Source organism: Tamandua tetradactyla, chromosome 4 (genome assembly GCF_023851605.1).
Source record: "Tamandua tetradactyla isolate mTamTet1 chromosome 4, mTamTet1.pri, whole genome shotgun sequence".
Taxonomy (NCBI): Eukaryota; Metazoa; Chordata; class Mammalia; order Pilosa; family Myrmecophagidae; genus Tamandua; species Tamandua tetradactyla.
In genome coordinates, this window is record NC_135330.1 from 198191217 (window position 1) to 198203788 (window position 12572).

At 38.5% G+C, this 12572-nt stretch overlaps 1 long non-coding RNA gene across 1 annotated transcript in view; it reads right to left on the minus strand.

Annotated features, from left to right (window-relative positions):
• Positions 1-2267: 2267 nt before the first annotated feature.
• Positions 2268-12572, minus strand: part of LOC143679651 (uncharacterized) — a 90163-nt gene continuing 79858 nt past the window's right edge. Inside the window, exons 5-6 of the long non-coding RNA XR_013173889.1 lie at positions 3495-3551; positions 2268-2376 (exon numbers count right to left, since the gene is read on the minus strand). This is a non-coding gene — a long non-coding RNA (uncharacterized LOC143679651). The remainder of the gene's footprint in view (positions 2377-3494; positions 3552-12572) is intronic.

A 12572-nucleotide genomic window follows, 5' to 3' on the forward strand; every position in this document is an offset into this window, starting at 1 on the left:
AAGTGTTTGCTCTTGGATATGGGATGAGAATTGTTCAAAAACTAACTTGCCAATGCTTATGCAAGGCGAGGCCCACCTGCATTTTAGGAAACATTTGCTTGCCTAAAACATAAAAGACATATTTAAAACCCCACAGTAGCATGTGACTGGAAAGAAACAGCCCTAGGGAGAGGGCATTCCTGGGAGGCAGGGATGTTTGCTCAACCCAGATTGGATGAAGATTTGGAAATAAAGAAATGAATAATTAACTTCTCTTAAAAGGCATCAGGACATGGTAGGCTATGCATGGGCTGGTGAGGCTGTAGGGAGCTTTTCCTTTTGGTGCCTGGACAAGTTACTTAAAGTCTCCAAACTCCTGTTTTCTTCTATGAGGTGTGATTACCTAATTGTCTTTGAAGGGTGTGTAGAAGGTTGAAATGAGAATAAACTCTAAAAATGCCTCGGTAGCTGTAAGGTTCTATATATATGTAATAATAATAATACCAAATAATAATATTTGTTCTCATAGTAACAATATCAACTATCATTTTAAAACACACTCTGTGCCAGACACTAAGGTAATGAATTATCTCACTGAGTGGCATAATATTCTCATCCTCAACATTTAACAGATAAGGAGACTGCGAGGCTGAGAGAGACACACCTTGACCAAGATCTACTTAGCACCCAGATGTGTGCTTTACCTTCCATGCTGAATTGCCTCCCTTGTATGGCTACTAGGAATGCTGACTTGATTCATTCATGGGCAATTTCTATGTTTCCCATATCCCATTCAAGCAATATTTCTTACCTAGTATTTTACTGACTTGTCCAGCTATTAGCTCAACATCATTGAATGCATATTCTCGATATGCAGCATACTTAAAAAAAGCATGAAGAAATAATTAACACACAGAAAATTAAGAATATCATTCCTAGATGACTGAATTTGCATACAGATGAAGGACTGTAGGACATTTAAAACACTGAAAACTAGTGTAAATTTATGTAGGATCAATTGTAGATAGTCGAGTCACAAATGCGGAAAGAGAAAAAGAATTCCTGCAATCTTATGACCCTTTTAACTTTGTAATTTTAATGACCAGTCCACTTTTTTCTTGATTTCCCTTCTGACTGCTAGAGGTCCACCAACCCATAGACTAACAGTCCTATTGGTTGGTTAACAGGCCTATGAAAACCCTCACATTGTGTTATACAATTTGGTAGCCACTAGTTATATGTAACTATTAAATTATACCTAAACTAATTAAAATAAAAGAAAATAAAGAAATTCATGTCTTCAAAATACTAGCCACATGTCAAGCACAAAAGTGGCCATGATATTGCACAGTACGGATGCATTTCAATCACTGCAGAAATCACTAGGCATGGTGTCCAGTTGTTTGGTCAAGCAAACACTGCCCTGTATGAACTGTGAAGGTATTTCATAAATGGATTTAAATCATCAGTCAGTTGCTTGCATCTACACTGATTTCATCTACAACCAACAAAGAAGATTGACTGCCTCTAGCAATGGGGGTAGACTCGTCAATCAACCTGTCAGAGGTCCTAAAAGCTAAAACTGAGGATTTTAAAAATCAGAAAGAATAAGTTCTCCCTGTACTTCATGCAGCCAGCTTACCCTGGGGAATCCAACTTCACCTTTCTCAGAGTTTCCAGATTGTAGCCTGCCCTATAGAATTCAGACTTGCCAGCCCCTATGGTCCTATGAGTCAATTCTTACAACAAATTTCTTAATGTAAGTCCTGTTGGTTCTGTTTCTCTGGTGAACCCTGACTAATATAGGGACGTTCAAGCTATATAGGTAACCATGCCGGGGGATTTATGGGAACATTGGAAAGGGATGGGCCTTACTGCTGATCAAGTCAATGGAAGACAGAGACATGAAGATCTGGAGAAGTATCTCAACCTGATCCTTTTGTGCTCACTGGCTGGTGAAGCACAGGCCATATCAGTGATACATCTACTTGTGCATTTCACCTCCACAGGGTGTGAAAGGATGAGTGGGCAACATGCAAGAGCAGTCCAAGCTGCTCAGAAAGAACTTTCGAGATAGTGGAAACAGCCTCGCAGTGGCGTGGAACCTCGAAAGGGCCTTCTGACCTGGTTATGGTGTGCGGTGGGTGCAGGGAGGTGGAACCCTAAGGCGAGAGAATAGCAGAATATGGTGTGAAGTTTAAAATTAGTTTCAAATTGTAATGGGCCTTGTATTCCCTAAAATGTTCCCATTTTACCCATTGGGCCAGGGGGCCATCACAGGTCTCCAAGCAGCAGGGTGACATGGCTCAGCTTCGCCTCTCAGGTAAGTGTGGCAGCACTGGGAGGGTGAGGAAGACGGAATTTGAGACAACTCTCGATTTTCCTTTGGCAGTGCTCCTGGATAAAGACATCATTAGTATGACCTAGAAAATTCACCCATCTACTGAGTAAATGATAAAGATTGTAAAAGCAGTTTAAATTCATTCTTGGTCAGTATATTTATGATACTATTAATCGGCTTTACATGCTGTCATGGTTAGGGACATGTGTCAACTTGGCCAAGTTGTGGTAGCTGTTTATCTGATTGGGCAAGCGCTGGCCTGTCTGTTGCAATGAGGACATTTCATAGGGTTAGGTCATGATCACGTCAGCTGCATCCACAGCTGATTCCATTTGTAATCAGCCAAAGGGGAGTGTCTTCTACAATTAGTGATACTAAATCTAATCACAGGAAGCCTTTTAAGGAGGACTCAGAGGTGACAGGTCCCATTCCTGCTTTGGCTGGTGAGCCTCTCCTGTGGAGTTCATCCAGACCCTCCATCGAGTCGTCGGCTTCACAGCCTGCCCTGTGGATTTTGGACTCTGTGTTCCTGCGGTCGCATGAGACACTTTTATAAATTTTATATTTGCAAGTGTTCCCTGTTGGTTCTGTTTCTCTAGAGAACCCTAACTAATAACACATGCTCATAAAATGAAAGAGTTGAAATAATGTACAATGATAAAATGGGAAGACGTACGCAATATGAAAGATGAGAAGTGATGAGTACGGAACAGGGGAGCCTCACTGTGCTGGTGTCTGGTTCATTTAGGAAAAGCCCTGGGGATATGAGTCCAGAATCTTCACCCAAGACTCTCCTAATTCATTCCTGAGGTATTTGCCAAGATAATGGAGATATGCTGGAAACCAGTCCTCCCTGATCCAGCCTCAGCCTTACCTGTGACCATGCAGTTGTGAGCCGTGGCGACCCACCCTGGGATTTGGGTCTAGCCCCACATTAGGAGAATTGATTTCATAATCAACGTAAGATTGGAGGTGCTAACTAAATAAGGAATATTTCCATTCAAGCCCAAACATTTACTATGAAGTACTTGAGAACATCAGGCAAGTCAATCTGACATTTCTCCAACAGTCTGAAGATGAGGTACATTTTCAACTTCAACCCCCTTTCCCCATCCCGCCAAGGCTTCCCTAATGACCCTCCATCCACCTGGCTGCCAAGTGTAGGCAGACTCACCCTGCTGGCCGTCCTAAAGGGCACCTTCAGGCTGCATTCTTTGCTTCAGAAAGCTCCCTGTGAAAAAGGAGGCATTTATGATTCAGTCTGACTGTCCCGTTATTCTGTCCTGCTTTAGATATTCAATTAATTTTAGTTTTATATATGTGTTTGCAAGCTGCCAGAATGAGATATACCAGAAACAGAATGGCGTTTACAAGGGGGAATTTATTAAGTTGCAAGTTTACGGTTCTAAGTCTGTGAAAATATCCAAATTCAGGCAAGGCCATGAAAATATCTGAATTAAGGCACCAACAAGAGGTAACTTTCACTCAAGAAAGGCTGATGAAGTTTCTCTTTCAGCTGGAAGGGCACGTGGTGATGTTTGCTAGCTTTCTCTTTAGGCTTCTTGTTTCATGAAACAACCTGGGGGGCATTTTCCTTCTTTATCTCCAAAGGTCTCTGGCTGTGTGGGCTATAAAGCTTTTTCCAAAATGGTTCCCTCTTAAAGGGCTCCAGTAAGCAGCCTCACTTTGAATGGGTGGAGACACATCTCCACGGTAACCTTCTAGTTAAAAGTTACCATCCACAATTGGGTGGGTCACATCTCCATGGAAACAATCAGAAAGATCCCACCCAGCAATATTGAATGAGGATTAAAGGGCATGGCTTCTCTGGGGTCCACAAGAGATTTAAGCTGGTACGATAAGTATAAACAATTTAAAGGCTAAATTGTTTCCAATGACTGTCCCAGAAACTATTAAAAAATAAGAAAACACATAATAGGATTTGAAGAAAGTCCATGGGAATCAGTAGCAAACAAACTGAACAAATTGCAAGACCAACTGGGTAATAAATGGTTCTTGTTATTGCTTGTTACTGAGGAAGAATTTGGGAGATGGTTGCAGGCCTAGCACCTGAAACCAGGTTGCAGACGGGCTGCCCTGTTTTTGGTCCCTCTCCTTTGAGAGGAGGGTCCCTGACAAATGGGTGATCAGTTTCAAGTCTATCTCATGATAGCATTGACTATTAAAATTCATCCTGTACTGGCAGAAGCTTCCAACCAACCACTTCAGTCAACAGTTACAGAAACATGTACGTACATAGAACATGAAAGGAGAGAAATTTACAATAGCTATGGGCCCAAACCAGGAGAATTGTTAGAACTTTGACTGGTTAACCTGGGAGACTGGAGGGTAGGACATGTTTATTGAGGAAAGTTGGTGACTGCCAGGCCATCTATGGCTCAGCCCTGCTGCGGTTCATCATGGAACGTAGAACCATCTGGAGATTAACACTAAACGATTTCAGAGATTTTTACAATGGATCTAGCTGCTGTAAGTGAGCTCAGGATCTCTTGGGAAGATTTCTCTGATGGACAAAACTCCTGGGAAACCATAGAGGAGGCACAGACTAGTATTTGGGTGCTGACTGCATGGGATTGGGTTTACAGTGAAGATGAAACTGATCCACTGGAGAATGGAAAACTGACCACAAGAAATCTAGATAAATTCTGGTGATTAGCCACGGCACTACTTCAAACCAGAAGTGACTGCAAAGCCTTGCCTACTAGAACAGTGCACTCCTCTCCATGCATCAGATCTGTGCCCCTCTCCTCCAACCTCAGCTGCTTTACAGAGAACAATGGCATTAGCAGTCTAGCTAAAAGGCAGAGTACCAGACTGCGTGGAAGGAAGACCCAATTACATATTGTTTATAAGAAACCCAATTTAAATAGGAAGACAGGTTAAAAGTGTGGAAAAAGACATGTTCATACTAAGAAAGCAGGCAGAGTAGACTTCAGGACAAGAGATATTTCAAGGATAAAGAGGATCCTTTCATAATGAAGATAAGGTCAATTATCAGGAAGACAAAACATTCTAAATGTTTTTAATACATTTTAATTATACATAATTAATAATAATAATTATTATTAAATAATAATAGTTAAATAATAATACATTTAAGATATTTTAATACTCATCAATCAGTAACTGATAGAACAGATAAATGGGAAACCAGCAAGGGTCTAGAGAATTTGACCTAATTGACATTTGTAGAACATTACCCCAAACAAAGGCACATGACACGGTCCCCAAGGGAGACCACAATGTGGGCCATAAACAAGTCTTAATAAATAGAAAAGGATCAACTCCATACAGTATATATCATATTCTTTGCCCACAATGGTATTAATTTAGAAGTCAATAGTAAAAGATACCAGGAAAATTCTCAAATTTTTGGTAATAAAACAACACAATACTAAATAACCATGGATCAAAGAAGAAATCACACTGGACATTAGAAAATATTTTGAACTGGATAATTATGAAAACACAACATATTAAAATTTGCACAACAAGCAAAAGCAAAGCTTAGAAAGAAAGTTATAGCTTTAAATGGTTGTATTAGAAAAAAAGAAAGGCTAAAAATAAATGAGTTAAGCTTCCGCCATAAGAAGTGAGAGAAACATCAGTAAATTAAACTCAATGTAGAAGAAATAAATAATACAGAAAAAGCAGAATTTGATAAAATAGAAAATGCATAAAGGAAATTACTTAAATGAAAAGCTGGATCTTGGAAAAGATCAATAAAATTGATAAACCTCAAATGGGCATAAACAAGGAATAAAAAAGAGAAATGACACAAATTGGCAACACCAGGAATGAAAGAGAATATCACTACAGATCATATACAGTCTGAAAGGATAATAATGAAACAATATGAAACATGTGGAACAAATAAATTTGATAGGTTAATTTAAATGGAAAAATTCCTTGAAAAACAAAAAATAAATTGGACACCAGAAGACATGGGGAATTAAAAAACTATCTATCTATAAAAGTAATTGAATTCAGTGGTGCAAGGGTAGCGCAACGTTCTAATTCTTGCCTGTCATGCCAGAGACCTGGGTTCAATTCCCAAAGCCTGAACATGGCAAAAAAAAAAAAAGTAACAGAAATCATGGTTAAAAACATTTCTACAAAGGGTACTCTAGGCCCATGTTCTGTGCTGGTCAACTCTGACAAGAATTTAAAGTAAAAAATAATATCAACCCTACATAAACTCTTTCACAAATTAGAGATGAGGAACATTCCCAAAGCATTTTACTATGCTAGCATTACCCTGATTACAAAATCATACAAGTCCAAGGAAAGAAAACCACACCATTATTCCCCTAAGAACATGGATGCAAAAATCTTTAACAAATCAAATATATCTATATATTTAATGTATAATACATCATAATCATGTAGGGATTACCCCAAGAAGGAAGGGTTGGTACAACATTCAAAAATTCATTACTGTACTTTACATTAAAAAATTTTTTTTATTACATAGTATAATGTGCATACAAAGCAAAGAAATAAAAAGGCAATAGCTTACAAAGCACTCTTCCACAAGTAGTTATAGGACATATCCCAGAGTTTGTCATGGGCTACCATATGATCCTCTCATGTTTTTCCTTTTAGCTGCTCCAGAATATAGGAGACTAGAGGGCTTAAATACATATTTTTAATCATAATAGATATTTTTCCTTAATTTTTTTGTGAAAAATAACATATATATATGTATATAAACTATAAATTTCAAAGCACTGCACCACAATTAGTTGTAGAACATGTTTAAGAGTTTGATATGGGTTGCAATTTCACAATTTTAGGTTTTTACTTCTAGCTACTCTAAAATACTGGAGACTAAAAGAGATATCAATTTATTGTTCAGCGTTTATATTCATTTGTTAAATCGTATCCTCTCTGCATAACTTCACCATCACCTTTGATCTTTCCATCCCTCTCTTTATGGGTATCTGGGCTATGGCCTTTATAAATTTTTCATATTGGAAGGGTCAGCACTAATGTGGGGTAGAGAGATGGAACTATCTGATGTTCTGGAGAGGCTGGGCTTGGTTTCAGGACTCATCTAGTCCAGGGACCCATCTGGAGGTTGTAGGTTTCTGGCAAGTTACTCTAGTGCATGGAACCCTTGTGGAATCTTATATATTGCCCCAGGTGTTCTTTAGGATTGGCTGGAATGGTCCTGGTTGGGGGTTGGCAGGTTATGATAGGTAGCAAGGTCTACCTGAAGCTTGTGTAAGAGCAACCTCCAGAGTAGCCTCTTGGCTCTATTTGAACTCTCTCTGCCACTGATACTTTACTAATTAAACTTTTTTTCCCTTTTGGTCAGGATGGAATTGTTGATCCCACAGTGCCAGGTCTGGATTTATCTCTGGGAGTCATCTCCCACATCGCCAGGGTGACTTTCACCCCTGGATGCCATGTCCCATGTAGGGGGGAGGGCAATAATTTCACTTGCAGAATTGGGCTTAGAGAGATTGAGGCCACATCTGAGCAACAACAGAGGTCCTCCAGAAGTAACTCTCAGGCATGCCTATAGATAGTCTAAACTTCTCCACTACCTACATAAGCTTCACAAGAGTAAGCCTCCTGATTAAAGGCATGGTGTATTGATTTGGGTATCCCAAAAGTTTGACACAGTATCAGGGGACTCCCTGATGGTAAGGTTTAACAGTTCCATATTTTTCTCCCATCCCTCAGGGGACTTTGCTAATACTTTCTGATTATCTACTTAATATATTCTAGGATGTTTCCAGGCATTACAACAATCTATACAGGATTCAAGGACCTCTTTCTTATTCTGTGCTCTCTGTGTTTCAATTGTTCAAATGAGCTGTACAGATAGGTTGAATTAGATTATGCACTACAGAAAACTTCAGTTCCAGACCAAATAAACTTTTCTTCCATTGGTCTCAAAGAGTATGTGTGGTTCTAAAATATAGACACTGTCTTCCTTATCCCTACGTTCTGAATTACTTTAACCCCAACCTGTTCAGCTTCGTTCTTATCTCTAAATATCACATTATATATATATAAAACAGCTGCTCGAAATCCAGAAATAATAATCACCACTCCGGATTTAATGTGTGTGCTCTAAAAGCTTACCACCTAGTCCCCTATTTTCTTATAGCATTTTCTAAAGGTGACCATACCATCGTTGTTTTGGCTTATCTTGTCTCATCAAATGCCCCACATGTTCATTCACATCGCCGCATGCCTCATGACTTTGTCTTTTCTGTAGCAGCACAACCTTTGTTCATAAGCATACACCATCGTTCACCAATCTACTTCTCCATCAGTGCATCCTGCAGCCACCTGCATTCATTGGGCATCATGTAGAGGGCCCAAAGTCCACCGTCCATCAGCATTCTCAATCTTAGATTATTTCATTATTCCTAAGAGACAGAAAACCAATAAACCCACCCTCATGAAATAGGAAATCTAAACCTCCTCTCAACTCTTGTCCCTCACCCATTATTTACCTCTGCTGTTGCTGTGGTAGTGCTGATGGTTTCCTTTTGAATATAGCTCATAGCATGCAATAGCAGTTTTCTCCCTGTACTGTGGACTTAGACACTCTTTATACAAGAATCATACCTTGGAAGTAATTCTTGTGGGAACTAATTCATATTTCTAGTGTGAATCCATGAGACACGTAGGGCTATACAACTCCTTTCAACCTTGTTCATCTTTAATATGATAATATTACTTACAGACCCACTAGAGAACTGCCTTCACTCCTATCTATTCCCTTACACTGGAGTACAATCTCATTAGCTAACAGTTCACCCATCTCTAGCTTCTATGTATCTCTAAGTCCCCTAAATTCTGTACTATAAACCTCTGATTATACCTTTATGCTGGTCATAAAAGTGCAATCATACAATATCTATCGTTTTGAGTCTGGCTCACTTCACTCAGCATTATGTCCTCAAGTCTCATCCATCTTGTCATGTGCTTCAGGACGTCATTTTGTTTTACTGCTGCATAATATTCCATCGTATGTATATACCACATTTTGTTAATCCACTTGTCTGTTGATTGCCATTTGGTTTCCATCTTTTGGCGATTGTAAATAATGCTGCTATGAACATCCGTGTGCAAATGTCTGTTTGTGTTGTTGCTTTCAGCTCTTCTGGGTATGTACCAAGTAGTGCTATTGCTGGGTCATAGGGCAACTTGATATTTAGTTTCCTAAGGAACTGCCAAACAGTCTTCCATAGTGGCTGCACCATTGTACATTCCCACCAGCAGTGCATAAGTGTTCCAGTTTCTCCACATCCTCTCCAACATTTATAGTTTCCTGTTTGTTTAATAGCAGCCATTCTTATATTATGCAGGTGTGAGGTGGTATCTCATTGTAAACTTGATCTGCATTTCCTTTATAGCCGATGAAAATGAGCATCTCTTCATGTGCTTTTGAGCCTTCTGTATTTGCTTTTCAGAAAAATGCCTATTTGTATCTTTAGCCCATTTTATAATTGGGTTGTTTCTTCTTTTGTTGTTAAATTGTAAGATATCTTTGTATATTCAGGAAATCAAACCTTTGTCCGATATGTCATTTCCAATATTTTCTCCCATTGAGTTGGTTGCCTCTTCACCTTTTTGACAAAGGCTTTTGAGGTGTAGAAAAATTTGATTTTGAGGAGTTCTCATTTATCTATTTTTTCTTTAGTTGCTTGTGCTTTGGGTATAAAGTTTAGGAAGCTACCTCCTATACAAGGTCTTGAAGATCTTTTCCTACATTTTCTTCTAGAAGCTTATAGCGCTAGTTCTTATATTTAGGTGTTTGATCCACTTTGAGTTAATTTTTGTGTAAGGTATAAGATAGGGGTCCTCTTTCATTCTTTTGGCTATTGATATCCAGTTCTTCCATGTCCAATTATTGAAAAAACTATTTTGTCCCAGTTCAGAGGATGTGGGGGCCTTGTCAAAAATCAGTTGACCATAGATTTATGCCCCGATGAATCCCAGAGTGATTTGATCAGTGACTGGAAAAGTATTTGCAAGCTCCCTTCGGGGAATGGCGAGAGTAGGGACAAATTCAACTTCCCCAAGTTGAATTCTTGATATTCTCACAAGCAGTGTGGACAACCAAAGCTATAGGCTGAGCCCCCAGTCTTGGGGTTTGTTCACATGAAACTTAACCCCACAAAGGATAGGTCAGGTCTACTTAAAATTTAGGCCTAAGAGTCATCCCCAAGAGAGCCTCTTTTGTTGCTCAGATGTGGCCCCTCTCTCCAGCCAACATGATGAGAAGTCTCACCACCCTCCCCCTGTCTGTGTGGGACATGACTGCCAGGGGTGTGGACCTTCCTGGCAACATGGGACAGAGATCCTGGAATGAGCTGAGACTCAGCATCAAGGGACTGAGAAAAACCCTAGAATGAGCTGAGAATTAACATGGGGATTGAGAGAAACTTCTCGACCAAAAGGGGGAAGAGTAAAATGAGACAAAGTGTCAATGGCTGAGAGATTCCAAACAGAGTCGAGAGGTTATCCTGGAGGTTATTCTTATGCATTAAGTAGATATCACCTTGTTGTTCAAGATGTAGCGGAGAGACTGGAGGGAACTGCCTGAAAATGTAGAGCTGTGTTCCAGTCGCCATGTTTCCTGATGATGATTGAACAATGATATAGCTTTCACAATGAGATTCTGTGGGTGTGAAAACCTTATGCCTGATGCTCCTTTTAGCTACTATATCAACAGAAGAGTTGAACATATGGAATAAAAATAAATAATAGGGGGAACAAATGTAAAATAAATTCAGTTTGAAATAGTGGTAAATGAAAGCGAGGGATAAGGGGTATGGTATGTATAGTTTTTTTTTTCTCTATTATCATTTTATTTCTTTTTCTGTTGTCTTTTTATTTCTTTTTTCTAAATCGATGCAAATGTACTAAGAAATGATAAATATGCAACTATGTGACGATATTAACAATTACTGATTATATATGTAGAATGAAATGATATCTAGATGTTTTGTTTGTTAATTTTTTCAATTAATAAAAAAAGTTAAAAAAAATCAGTTGACCATAGATTTGTTGGTCTATTTCTGCCTCTCGATTTGATTCCATCAAACAATGCTTCTGTCTTTGTGCCCGTACCATGTGCTTTGACCACTGTGGCTTTATAATAGGTTTTAAAGTCAGGGAGTGTTAATCTTCCCACTCGTTCTTCTTTTTTAGGAAGCTTTTAGCTATTCAGGGTCTCTTTCCTTCCAGATAAATTTGGTAGTTAGCTTTCCCAAATTTTGATTGTTACTGTGTTGAATCTGTAGATCAACTTGGGGAGAATTGACATCTTAACTATATTTAGCCTTCCTATCCATGAGCAGGGAATGTCTTCCCACCCGTTTAGATCTCCTTTGATTTCTTTTCACAATGTTATGTAGTTTTCTGTGTACAAGTCTTTTACGTCCCTAGTTTAGTTCATTCCAGTATTTGATTCTTTTAGTTGCTATTTTGAATGGAGTTTTTCCCTTAACTGACTCCTCAGTTAGCTCATTGCTTGTGTATAGAAATGTTACTTTTTTTTTATTAATTAAAAAAAAATTAACTAACACAACATTTAGAAATCATTCCATTCTACATATGCAATCAGTAATTCTTAATATCCTCACATAGATGTATGATCATCATTTCTTAGTACATTTGCATCGATTTAGAAAAAGAAATAGCAAGACAACAGAAAAAGAAATAAAATGATAATATAGAGAAAAGAATAAAAATAAAAAATAAAAAATATATATATATAAAAAAAACTATAGCTCAGATGCAGCTTCATTCAGTGTTTTAACATAATTATATTACAATTAGGTAGTATTGTGCTGTCCATTTTTGAGTTTTTGTATCCAGTCCTGTTGTACAGTCTGTATCCCTTCAGCTCCAATTACCCATTATCTTACCCTATTTCTAACTCCTGATGGTCTCTTTTACCAATGACGTATTCCAATTTATTCTCCAATGTCAGTTCATATCAGTGGGACCATACAGTATTTGTCCTTTAGTTTTTGGCTAGTCTCACTCAGCATAATGTTCTCTAGGTCCATCCATGTTATTACATGCTTCATAAGTTTATTCTGTCTTAAAGCTGCATAATATTCCATCGTATGTATATACCACAGTTTGTTTAGCCACTCGTCTGTTGATGGACATTTTGGCTGTTTCCATCTCTTTGCAATTGTAAATAATGCTGCTATAAACATTATAGATGTGCAAATGTCCGTTTGTCTCTTTG